The sequence below is a fragment of the Protomyctophum parallelum genome (assembly GCF_964188405.1).
Source record: "Protomyctophum parallelum genome assembly, chromosome: 7".
NCBI lineage: Eukaryota > Metazoa > Chordata > Actinopteri > Myctophiformes > Myctophidae > Protomyctophum > Protomyctophum parallelum.
The window spans coordinates 11,468,337-11,482,649 of NC_139705.1; positions in this window are offsets into that span (position 1 = coordinate 11,468,337).

Below are 14,313 nucleotides of genomic sequence, written 5' to 3' on the forward strand. Positions count from 1 at the left end.
GTATCTGGCCCACTGTACTAGTTATTGCAGGATGCACTGTACAGTATGCCTGACATGTGGCTGACCTCTAATAGTCATTGACGCTGACCGCACAACCGTTATGGGAGTTTTGCTGATTCGGCAAACTGGACCAATGCAGGCTTGTGTTATAAATGCAAGTGGTAGTGAGTGATACACGTTAATTAGTGAGAAAGGCCTTCCTATGACATTCTAAATGCCGATATGCTATTTCAGGTAAGTCTACACCTTGTCTTGATGGATGAAGGATTACTGTGAGACACGTGCAGCTCCCAACAGCGGTCGAGTGGGGAGGTTCACAGGGTTCAACTGGGGGCCCGGGAGAAAAAAAAGTAATGTGAAAAAGCCTCACTTCTGCAGCGAGAAGCAGGGATACGCTGCACTGCTGCAGCAAAGAGCCAAGCCGCTACTGGCTCAAGCACACAGGCATTCTAATGGAGCCGCCATTATCTCTCAGAACCCATGCAGAGCACTGCAAATCTCATTATTCTGCAGCTCAAATGAATACATGAAGGAATATCCATGTATGTATGTCCAAGTGTGTTTTGTGAAGCGAACACATTGCAGGAAGAGAAGTGTAACCTTATTGACTGACTAAATGATGGATGGTCTCTCTCACACAGTTGTGCAACGTGCAAAAGAGTAATTTCTATATTTTAGCGCACTGCAGAATAGCACCAGTAAAGTGGTGCATGGTGGGTAATGAGCAGTAGGTGACAGGGATTGCGGATTAAGGGCATTTCACTGTGTTAAGGGAGATTCGCACCTATGGGTAGTGTGAGACTTTGAGGACATGAGCAGGAAGTCAATTCACAGAATAATTACGTCATTAATGTACTCTTGATTCAGTTAAACTATAACGGTGACATGGGTGGGAGGGAGTTGTGTATTTTGTGCTGCACTGCTCCTTTTCTCCTTTTCTGTTGCTACAAAATATATTAACAATGTATGTACAATGTACACATCAACACATCAATGATGACTGTCCACGTGGTTTTGCTCTACCAACTTCCATGATTGCTGTAATTTCACTTACATGATTCTATATTTTTCTTCATTTTTTTACATTTATCTGGCCTCACTGTATATAGCTTACACCTTATACACATATACGCCTGCACGCGCACACGCGCGCACACACACACACACACACACACACACACACACACACACACACACACACACACACACACACACACACACACACACACACAACTGTATACTGTACGTGTATATATAAATACATACTGTATATATAGTACATACCTATATGGCAGTGCATGAAGATAGATAGATATCACTGCACGTGGAGACATCCTGCAAAGGAGAGTTTGTAGATATTATGACATAAGCTCCTATATGTGAAGACTGACATCTCCTGTCACATCTAGGGGCTGTAAAAAAGAATATAATGGGATTCAGGGGGGGGGGGGGGGTCTGGGGTCTCTCTCTCGTGAGGAGTGCTCTACCCCCAATGGTACTTGGGTCTCTCGAGGGGGGGAGGGGGGAGGGGGGGGGCAGAGGAGGGTATTAGTAGGAGGAGAACGGGGAGGAGAGGAGAGAGGAGAGGGATGGACTGACGAGGTGCGCACACACACACACACACAAACATGCACGCTGACCCTGGAGGTTGTGTTCCCCTTTAAAAGTCCCGTCCCACTCAGATACGCAGAGCTCATGCAGGATGTGCTGCGGCATTGGGGGAACACTGCTGAGCTGTGCAGTTTGCGCTGCCAGCGAGCGTGCAAAGAGGAGAGAGGAGGAGGAGGGAAGCGACAGCATAGAGGAGGAGGAGTGAGGGAGAGAGAGAGAGAGAGAGAGTGCAAACAATGTCATTCTGTTCAGGAGGCAGTGCTGCAGTCAACTTTGCCGCGCCATGAAAGCACATCACCGACGACCAAGGAGCTCAGAGTGAGTGCATAGAAGTTTCTCTCCGATTCTCTCGCTGTCTACGGTGGCATTCCAGGACTCATCCAAAGGTAGGCATGTCTCTCTTATCTATTCACATCTACCTATTTGTTCATCTTATCCTGCTTCATGTCTACATTTTGTTTTAAGTGATGCTGTTTTACGTATTTTGTAAGCGTGCCATACAGTAGTTCAGCCATAAAGTATTATCTGTCAGTATGCATGCCTGCAGTGTGGGAGCCCCCGGCTGCTTCAGTCTCATCAGTGTCAGCTTCCCTGCACCAGAAACAGACAGCCAGACAGACAGACAGACAGACAGTCATTTCAGTTTGCAGTCGGCTTCCACTGCTTTCTCATCCATGTTTAACGCACAGTACGGGCTGGAAATAGCCGTGTCAGATAACAGCTGGTTGATAGGATGAAATGAACCAAAGACATAACGTCCAGTCAGGGTGTTAAGAGTTGTATATTATTATGTTTCTCTGCTGACTTGGCTTTTGGGAGAGAGCAGAAGTCATTGAGCTCTCTACTTTTCTCTGTCTTAGTTGTTGACTGGAGTTGATCTTTGATGCTGGTAAGGACATGAATTGTCCTGGTTGGGCCACTCAGGTTCCTGTGTGTGCTGTGTGAGTGCGTAGTTGAGCAAACAGGAATGAGGCTATGCTGTGGCCTTCATGGGACAGGACAGAGCAATGGTGCAGTCATGAAGTTGGGCTCTAGTGAGGGGGAGTACTTTGCCACGATCTTAAAAGTGGATGCTGGGACAGTGCAAAGTGCAGCTCTTCAGAAAATGTACAGTGACACACAAAGTGGCACACACAATCTATTTGTGTGCAGGTGTGTGTAAAGAGAGGGTCAGAGAAAAAAATACATATGACAGATGTCGATATAGGCAGAACATGCAGTACAGTTGTTGTAGTAACATTGTGAATGTTTTGTTTCTTAGAAATGTATTTAAAATGTAGTTAATGAACAAAACAATAGAAAGGGAGTCATAGGCCTATATCTCAGTGTAATTCTTATTCTAGACATATGTCTGCGAAATCAACTCTCCTGCCCTTTGTTATATTAGGACAGTCTGTATGTTACGCCATTGCACCGCCATTGCACTGCCGGACCCAGGACTTACCTTTAAGAGGCATAAAAGATGGCGAATATCTTATATAAGTAAACCATAATACTGTATGTGTGAATTGCTGAGGTGTGTTGTGAAACACGCAGAGTTAAATCCTCTGCGTTAATTTAACTCTGGTAGTATACATATTTATCGACATGGACCCCTTAAACTGTGCGACTGTGGGTTCATTTGGGTACAATCTTACACTCTCACAGCTACATTAACATGGAGTATTTTACTGTGCATCTAGGATGTCAGGATCATAAGCCGGGCCTGGTCATTCGGCCTGTGTGTGTGCAGAGTGGGTCAGACCTGAGTTCACCTCAGGTAACTGTGCTAAGACCTTGAAAGAAAGTCCGCTTTGCGCCGTGATCTGGCCCTGAGTGAACCAGAGGTCCATACAGCTCCTCTCTGGTCAGTGGTCACTAGCATTTCATCCACTGCAGGCAGGGAGGGGGGTGAGACAGACAGTCAGACAGACAGACAGACAGACAGAGGGGGGAGAGAGAGGGCAGGATGATACAGTAGCAAACTGTACTGAAGGTTCTGTGCCAGATCCAGAGCCTGACATCATCCTAGAACATCTGCAGTTCTCCGACTCACACTTTCACTGAAGGGGGGGTGCTGCACTGCCGGCAAGCAAACTGCCGCACTCACCTGATATTCCTTGCACCTCTGTTCAGCCCCCCTCCCCCCTTCCACCCCCAAACTCCCACACCACACATATACCCCACCCCCCTCCTCCTCTCCCATATCTCTTTACTGTGGTCTCAGCCTCTCTCTTTTTCTCTTCCCAGAGGTACAGTTGTACAGCACAGTGCCTCACTGGCATGCTTTGCACCTCTGTACCCACCCCCCTCTCTTTCCTCTAGCCCCCCCCCCTGATAAAAAGTATGCAGCACACATGCTCCCACCAGCCTCCTTGTGCAATTTGCCTGAGTGAATAGAGAAAGGAGAGAGGAGCATAGCAGAGAAAGAGAGCAAGAGAGAGAGAGAGAGCCGGTGAGCCAACAGCAGAGCAGCAATCCTGCAGTGTCCTGCAGCAGCTTGCTTCCTGCAGTGGCGCTCTATCGTGTCACACACGTGCATGTGCACACACACACACACACACACACACACACACACACACACACACACACACACACACACACGCATTATCATCAACGTGCAAGTATGCACAGCAAATGCATTCATACACACACACACACACACACACATATTTTCATGCATGCACACACGCATCAACAACACACAGGCACTCGAACATAGACATAGGTTTCAGACTCTCCTACTCTTTATTGCTCTCATACACAAGTAAGTCACGTGGTGCAGTCAGTGGTAGAGATTGTGAGAGTGAGTGAGAGGAGGCTGACTCTCTCTCTCTGGACTGGACAGAGATGAGTTTAAGTAGTGAGTATAGGGAAAAAGACACAAACACACATGCACGTACACACATATATACACACACACACACACACACACACACACACACACACACTGCCCTCTGCTAGCGAGGGGGAGCTCCACAAGGAAGCATCGGTGAGATTAACCGGCTGTCCCCCCCTTCTAATGGTGCATTGTCCCATTCCAGCACTCCAGTTCCGATGATGTAATCAATGCAGCAAGCTTTGAACTTGCAGGGGTAAGGATCCCGTCTTTCCTTTTCCTACCACACTATTTTTTTTTGCTTCAGAGATGCAAGAGTGAGGCCTCGCTGACAGGCTGCAATCTCTCTCTCTCTCTCTCTCTCTATATATATATATATATATATATATATATTATATATAAATATATATATATATATAATACACACACACATATACATATATCATATATATATATATATATCACTTTTTTTTATATGATGCGATTTATTTATGACATTGCGGAAAACAGATTTCCCACAAAGCGAGTGAACTCCATGCCTCAGCAGACTTCACTCTTGAACAAAGAACATATACTTCTAAGCTCAATGGCACCTGAGTTAAGTAGTTAGAGGGAATTTGAGAAACTTAGTCAAATCCATCCCCGTTATCAACCCTAGAAAAACTTGCTTGCTGAAACTACTGCATGACACCAGCTGGCACTCTTTCAAGCAGCAGCCAGTGAGTGCAATGCAGTGCCGCAGCCACACTTCCAATAAATTAAGGCAACTATCTGCAGGGAAAAGCCAGTTCTTCTGCCCTTTTAGAGAAGCCTGCTCAGCTTTTTTTTTTGCAGGAAACACAAAGCCTCCACACACAAGGTCCACACATGCACTTTGTTAGTGCTCTCCTAATGTAACATCATAGCGACTTCACCCTTTCAATTAAAAGGTCATGGGTCTATGGCGGAGAATGGTGGATATGTGGGTACTAGGCAAAAGCGCTGCAGTGGAGAGCGCCGTGCCAGGGGATTTACTGTACAGTACAGTGTTTCTTCAGAGATGCTCAGACAGCCAGACTGAGAGCATTATTATAGATGGTGAGTTTTGCTGAGCTGGTTCCTGCTGCTGCACCCAGAATCTGCCTAGTGATCAACTTCCACTAGAGCTGCAGCAGCAGTAGCAGCAGCAGTAGAAGCAGCAGCAGTAGCAGCAGTAGCAGCAGCAGCGATGAACTCGCATTACCCCTCTGGCAAAAGGGGGGGTGGGGGAGGGGGGGGAACACACACACATCCAGCGCTAGAGTATCTCTGCATAATGAGCTCTTATGGATTCTGGTAATTCAGCACTTGGATTTCTAGAGGTTGTTTTATGAGTCAGTGAATGGACCAATAGCCAGCAATGGCGTACATGCAGTAGGCCTACACGTGTGACTTTCTGCTAGGGTTGCGATTCTACCAGATGAATGATTCACTTGAGGTGGTGCGATATGCATAAAATAATCCTCATGAATTATGATCAAACATTCTACATTAATATTTCACAGACTATTCTGCATCTGTACCCATGATTTCCCTTGGATTTTAGTGGTCATATCACTGATGGATGGATGGACATCATCTGAAATCGATGTGACCTACTGTGCATTATGAGATGTGATCTGACGAATCAGCAGGTTCATTAGTATTCTGTGTTAGCCTTTCCCTATCAACTACAGCGCACTGTGATCATTTAAAAAAAAATAACGATGACTGGGATTATCAAATAGGATTATCAACACCTAATATCGTTATGACAGCAGTTTAATTAAAAATGTTAACTTGAAGTCAGTGCAGCTTGATCCAGGAGTTGTAGTACAACAGTTCAATATCTGAAAAGATACTGTACAATGAATTTGCTTTAATTACTCTTCATTCAGCTCGACTTGATGAAGCCATTATGACTGACTTTTTTTGTCAATGGACAACTGGCTGGCTTTTCCATCCTCAGCCCACACAGTATTCCTCCAGCAGAGGGAGTAAAGAGACAAACCAATAATTGCACATCTGCTGCTACAGTACTATGTACTAGCTACTATGATGCAGATGCTCCAAGGATTTTGTGACGAGGCAAAAACATGAGCTCCTCACAGAAGTGGATTGTTACAATGAAAATGTTCTTCAACATGTCCTAATCTCTCAGTTTTTGTTCAAATCTACATCTAAACAGAGAAAAGGGAACAGAAAACTAGTAGAGCATAGGTAATATTAGTGTGTCCTGCTCCTGCCTGTGTCAAACTTTAAGCATGTTATGCTTACCATATGTGTGCTACAAGTTATTAAGATAGAAGAAGCAGGCCGAGTCATGCTGGGTCTTTTCTGGGTTTCCCCCTCTCTGATCCTCTGCTCCTCCCCCCCTCTTATGCAGGAACAAGCTCTTACACCCAGCCGGCTGTTGGTGGCGTGTTGGAACATGCCTTGACTTGTACTGTCTGAGAAGAGAGAGAGAGAGAGAGAGAGAGAGAGAGAGAGAGAGAGAGAGAGCAGAGGCTTGTGGTCAACAGTTCCACTAATGCCAGTGTGAAGTGACCAGCAAGTCAACACAGAGAACCCAGCAACAACACTGGACACACTCCATTGTTGGTGACAACAGCAGAGTAGTGGCACTGCCGCACTCACTGGTAACGAGAGGAATGAGTGCAGACAGCCAGGGAGCTCCAATACCACGGCCCCATCGCTTGGTGAGTGTCCATCATGTTACTGTATAATGCTGACACCAGCATTATACAGCCCTTACATTACATTACATTTTCAGGAATCGTCTATCGGTTGAATGCCTGCCTGTGTAAATTGCATAGCGTAATTATGGGACACTGTTATTTTGAATACAAGTCTTGAGACTCCCATCTCATTTGAGAAAGTCAAAAGATAACACACACACACACACACACACACACACACACACACACACACACACACACACACACACACACACACACACACACACACACACACACACACACACACACACACACACACACACACACACACACACACGACATAGTTGAAGGAATGAAAAAGTATTATAACTAATCTGGTGTAAATTTGACTCTTAACTGAACAGCTTTTCAGAGTTTGCTTTGTAGGTAGGCTGTAGATGTTGACAGCAATGACAGAACATTACTAGTATAAACTATACAATCCACAGTATTGTGTAAGCATCCACACGTCTGTGGATGGTGCCATAGTAACAACTGTACAAAAGGTTAACAAAGTCATACACATACACCTATACCCACCCTCAAAATTAGTTACTAATCAAACGTTGGCATGGCACAGTAACCTCCATACAGAGTACCACAAATAGGACCTACATCCTTTCAAAAGTCCTCTGTGATTCAGAAGTCTGTCTAAAGACACTGCTGCAAGCTTATTGAAGAATAACAGCTATGAGCTTTTTATTGTTCTTTATTATTTTCTCCTCTGCTCAGGTCTGACACACTAAGGCCGTTTCCATCAGCGAACCCTGCAGGCCTCCTGTACCCAACCTGACGAGCAGAGAAACAAATAATCACAGGGGTAAGAGTTCACTTCAGACTCAGAGCTCTACATTTCTCACATGATCTGCTTTATAAAGTGTGTTTCTTGGTAAAAAAATAGAAATAATAATAATATACCATATAATAATATAACAAGCTCACAACTCATGTGCATGAAGGGAAATTTAAATAGGCCTCATTTGCTGTAGAGATTCTCTGGAGGGCATATCACCTTTTTGGCTGATTAGCCTTTGAGTGAGGAAGCATCGTAAGATACATAAAGAGGGAGATAACCTCTGTGTCACACCAATTCTGTAACTGTATAATGCGATTAATGATTAGCACTATAGTGGGAAAACTGCCATTCATGTGAGATTGTCAAGCTTCAAATACATTACTGTCTCCTGTATGATGATCTGTATACTTTATATTATGCACGTGTGTGTGTGTGTGTGTGTGTGTGTGTGTGTGTGTGTGTGTGTGTGTGTGTGTGTGTGTGTGTGTGTGTGTGCGTGTGTGTGTGATAGTTACTGGGGCAACTCTGTTTTCTGGTAACCAGGGGTAGTGTGCATTGTGTCTAAAAGCCTAATGTGAAATGCTTGAATTATTAACACATGGCAGTTTGACACACAATACCAACAATTAGAGAGTATGCTCTAGTTCCGTGTGATAGAGAGGTAAAAGATTTACGAAAGTTGCACTAATATTTGAGAAATAGGTCAACAATACAAATTACGTTAGTTTTGTGTATTAATTTACTTTTACTGCATGGCCCCAGTATCCCCCCCCCCCCCCCCCCCCCATTTTTTTTTACCGGAACTAATTAATATTTTACCAAAACCAGAGCAGAACTCCCACCACGGGACTCAGGCAATCAATTAATACAGTTGCAAGTTGCAACCACTATATTATATGTCTTTCATACAGCTTAAGTTAAAATAATCTGAACTATCCCTTTAACTCTCAACATAAAAGAGTTTACTCGCTTTAGTGCCTCGTTGTCTTTCCTACTTAAAAAATAAAATGATTGAATCAGCATAGCATAGGTCCCATTTTCTTTTTGCTTTAGATATGTCAGATGAATCATAATATTGAATACAATAATATTGCCATAAGAGAAAACAATCCCCGTGTGCAAAAAGGAACTCAATGTCAAAGCCTTATACAGCTGGCATGTCATGTGTAGCATTGTTCTGCAACATTGTTCTACAGTAAATACTAGATGACATTGTTAGTGGAATGGCAATGGAGCATGCAAGCACAACCGTTTAAATGCTGTTAGCTGACAGACAGAGGAACAACCGAGACATGCGGACAGGGAGCAAGAGAGGTGTTGAACTGTACAGGATTGGCTCATCATAGCCGTGCTGTGTGTGTGTGTGTGTGTGTGCGTGTGCGTGTGAGAATTCTACCGTGTTTCCGTGTTACCGTATCTGTTGCCTGTCGGCTGATTTCATCATAAACAGTCATTGCATTGTTAACATCTCCTATGGTTACTCTATGGTTACTCAAACAAATACTACTCCAAGGGAAACCAATGTGTGTTATGTGTCCATTTTGACAGCATGAACAATCAAAGTGGGAATGTATTTTCTATATCAATAAGATTGCGTTTCATTTAATTTAGCTGCAAATGTTTTCATGTAACTAAACAGTTCTCACCAATTTTTTTGCACTCATTCAGAATATGGCTCTACAAAAACCGTTAAATAAAATCAATAAATGGCAGCATGTAGGCAGCATCGGTGCCTCCAGCTTGGCTGGGCCATCCAACGAACACAATTGACAGTGTTCAGTTCACGAGTGGGAATTGGATCTAATATGTAGGCCATCACAATCAAAATGGTGCCGGTAGGTGTAACAGCCTACCGTGACGCATTGCATTCCCTATTGGTTTGTCTGGGGCACCTGTTCAATGGGTAAGGGAATGGGAGTAGATAGCGTGAGCATCCACATGCTTAGTTTGCACTCCTCCGGTGAAACTCCTAACTCTTATGGGTATAAAGAAGAGCCTACGAGTATGGGAGGAGGGATGTGGACGTTTAACCCACCCCAAGGCCAACAGTGGGGACTGGGGAGGTGTGCACTTTTTCCATTTCCCTGCAATTATTTCAAACCCTGAATTGCCTAGAGGTTGGGAAGCAAAATACATACAAGACCTAAACTTCCCACCTAATCCAACCTTAGGCCTGCCACCTGAAACTGGTTCATGATGCATAGTACTGCTGGTACTCCATGTCAGGCAGTGTGTTAGCCAGTCATTCAGTTAGCAAGCAGGGAGCTGTTTTCACTGGCATTCTGCAATCCTGTATTAGGGATTACATCAAGCCCAGAGCAGGAAGGAATTCCTGTCATCATGTGCTCATGGCAGCCAGCGTCTGGCACACCGCAAAGACACAGGGACATGGACGCAGACATTTAGCAACTGCTGCAGAAAGCGGGTCACATGGTTGTGTATGGACATTACTTGTTCTGTGTGTGTGTGTGTGTGTGTGTGTGTGTGTGTGTGTGTGTGTGTGTGTGTGTGTGTGTGTGTGTGTGTGTGTACAACTTGAGTACACGCGCATCCAAGCACATAGGCAGCAATAGTGAGACTAGTGATGCCATTTCAAAAATGTTTTTAAGGAGAATATAAATTGTTTCATTGAGGTCAACAAATGAGGTCAATACCTCCCCCAACCCCTACTAAAGAAATGACAGCATCACTCTTTATGGCATCGACACGCAGCACTAAATCCACCAGTCAGCAAAATATAGACATGGCCATGCTGTAGAATTGATCGCCAATTGACGTTGTGGGTTGGGGGGTGTATAGCGACAGCGTAAGAACAAAATGACCACCCTGTGTTTATATGGCCATTGTATGTTGCGTACATAGGCTAAACCCATTCTGGCCTCCTCTTCCTGGGTCACTATTGTCCAGTATTATTCTGCGACATCTATATTACTAATCTATTTCCTTCATGGTTCTCAATCCTTCTTCAATTACTAGTGAGTGCAAAGGGCTATACTCTAGTATCTATGTTGTCCTGTCAGCAAGGCATATTCCACAGGGAGAGCACAGTATGGAATGGTCAGCTGGCCTAAAATAGCACTGCAGAGAGAGAGAGAGAGAGAGAGAGAGAGAGAGAGAGAGAGAGAGACCGACCGACCACAGCAAACAGCAGGGTTCATCTTTTGTCCTTTACACATGCAAATATGACACACTTTGACACTTAGCACACTGAGCAACAACACACACTCACACACACATGTATATAGTGTACACATGCATGCAAATTCGCAAGAACTTAAATCTAACTTTCTGTAGTTTATTTGAAGCACCCAGGTAAAAAGATGTGCCTCTAAATGTAACTGAGGTCGTGTTGTAAAATCATGACTCATGGCAAGTCTATTCTTAGATCAGCTAGGGGGTGTTTTGTGTTTGTCCAAGATGTCTTCGCTACATAACAGTGATGCTACACAAGAAGCTACAGAGTAGAAATAATCAGTGTTCATTTATTCATTTGTAACTCGTAAGAGTGAACAAATGTAACCAGTACACTCTCAGTTGAATTAACACTCAGGATCTTACAGTGTAGTAAACTAGAGTACCAACAACCTCTTCAGGGAACAACACTCATCCACGCGTCACAGTTACATAAAACCAAGGTTGGTAGTGAAGGACACCATTCTTGGACTTTGTAATGTAACATTCCTTAAAAGAAAGACAAAAGCAGGGCTTCAGAAGCTAAATCAATTAAAGCGTTTCATTGGAACTTGATTGCAAAAAAATGGCAATTAATTTGAATCAGTGAGATCATTAATTTAAATACTGTGAAATGAGTGACCCTGCTATTGAGCCATTATATGCTCCCTCTGTTACAGGGTAGCAGCCGGTGCATGGCATAGGCCCACGCCACCCACGCCTGTGGATATTAGAGAGACATTGGCCTACCGACGGCAACCGCAAAGTCAGGGCACGACACCGTGAAACATCTATACGGCCAGACTTGCTGCTAATGGAAATGCATGGCAGAGTCATCATTTTGGAATCGTATCCCACTGTGAAAGGGAAGAAGAAAAGAGCCTGCTGGTGGAGCTGGATATGATGCCTGCTGCGGGTGTTTCTCTGGCAGTGTCTTAGCTGGTTGTTGTGAGGAGTGAGAACGAAGCAATCAGCAAGTATACTGCCGCAGAAACTCTTCGCACTAAGAGGCCATGGAATACGGACCCGTCAAGGGTTAAGTGTTTGTTTACAGAAGGTGAAAGATGGAACGTCAAAAGAATTGTGTGTACTGACTGGCTGTAAAACCAGGCCCTGTTGTTTATTTTAATGTTGATATAATGTCAAATCAATTCAGTGCATTACTGTCACATAGGGGACATGTGATGTGGTTTGTACACAGAGGGTTTACAGTACAAATACATTAATAATCACCACAATTATGTTAACAATAATTGCACTATAGTCACTCTGCAGTGTCTCAATTCAAATGAATGTCAAGTTCATGACCTGATGCAGTGGTGGGAGAATTCAGTTACTGAGAATGTAACCATTTGTTTGATGTTTATGAACAAACTTGTGTGATACTGCCCTCTTGTGACACAAAAGCATACTTGGACATAATGGGTTTTTTTAGGTCATCACAGTGCAGCAATCCAACAGATAACCTACATTTATTTTCCTTAAAGCATTATGGATGTGTAATAACAACTTTGAGTACCGTATACGTTTTGTTTTTGGTCATTCGTTAATTGTGTCAAATATTTTCATTTCTGTTAATATACATTCATATTTGTGTTCTGGTCATTTTCTCACTGCAAATATTAGCAGTTACTGTATGTGATTAATTATGCCAACTACCCTGTATGCTTATGTGGTCAGTTCTAGACTTATGTGACTTACAAAATGCATGTCACATGCGTTGTGTTCACATGTCCAAAATACTTTTAACAGTTTTACAGTCAATATTCTCCACATCACAAATCTGGAGATTATGTTCACATTAAAGCACTGTATAGAGGCCTAATTAGCATGGGCCAACCTGTCTGAATCAGCACAAAGCACATAGTTAGTTAGAGTTGGTTTAGATTTTTGTTAGTACAAATGTAGCTGTGCAATCACACAAAGAGTCATACAGTAAGGTCTGCTATTGTATTGATACAAGGTAGGCTTTGAAAACTATTAATTCCAGTAACTTTTGGCCTCAAAACCTTGTATCTGTCCTTATAAGTTGATTTATGATGGAAATTATTAATTATAATGTAAAAATGTAATTGATAATATTCATAAAAACAGTTATGAATATCTATACAACTGAGCTTGGTATCTTGGAAGATACTGTGATGAAGTAGTGTTCATTGCAGGCTGGAGTAAAGCAAAACTGCAGTCCTTTGTAAAGCTCTGCGCCACTGCATTGCTGCAAACACGAAAAGGGGTCGCAGTTATACTGGGGGGCTGCAGTACTATGAGACCAGAGGAATCCTATACCGTCACTGGTTTAACCTTAACGCCACTGGCGATTGGCGAAGCATATTAAATTACACGTACGTCTCTAAACTCCAAAATATTAGGGATTGTTTTGTAGATGTTACAGACAGTAAAGGCTAACATACAACACTGTCCGAGCAACGTAAACCCAATGAGCTGAATGATAACTGTCAAGACTACAATCACTTGGAAGGGAGAGTAATGTGTATTGGGTTAGATATAAAGACTTTGGTGGGAAACTGACAGTGGAGTGGGTTTCTCAGGTAAAGCTGAATCATAAGCCAGCAGTGGGTCTGAAGGAAGCAAAAAAAAGGGTTTTACTCTTAAGTACCTGTACACAAGATGTAACAATAAGTTACATCTTGTAACCCTGAACCTTGTTTAACATAGTTCTGCAACCATATAATTATGTTTGTATAGAGTCAATCTTCTGGAGGCAAAGTCATTCATTTGTAATAAATATTGTATAATGTATGTTGTTAATCATTCCTTTTTCAGAATGTTAAATCATCACACCACATCTAAAACATGCAGAGCAAAGCTTACATGGAAATATTATCCAAGAGACAATGAAGTATCCCATGGTCTGTATTTATGGTTGGTTCTAAACTACCAGGTTACCACATTTGCATTTCAGATAGTAAAATAATTATTAATTATATTCCTGGGTACTCCCATCATGTCTCACCAGAGCTGGGGAGATTTGGAGACCCGTGTTACTAAACAATTAATTCCTATCTGAATATAGACTTATTCCAAGCTTTTAGTTTGTGACATGCACTTACGGTTACAACACAGCTGTAGTAGAGGTAGTGAGATTTACAGCTAGTGAGATTTGTGAGATCTCCGAAACCTCAATATAATAATGTAAACAATTAGAAGACAAAATAGCAACAACAAAAAAGGAAATGGGGCAG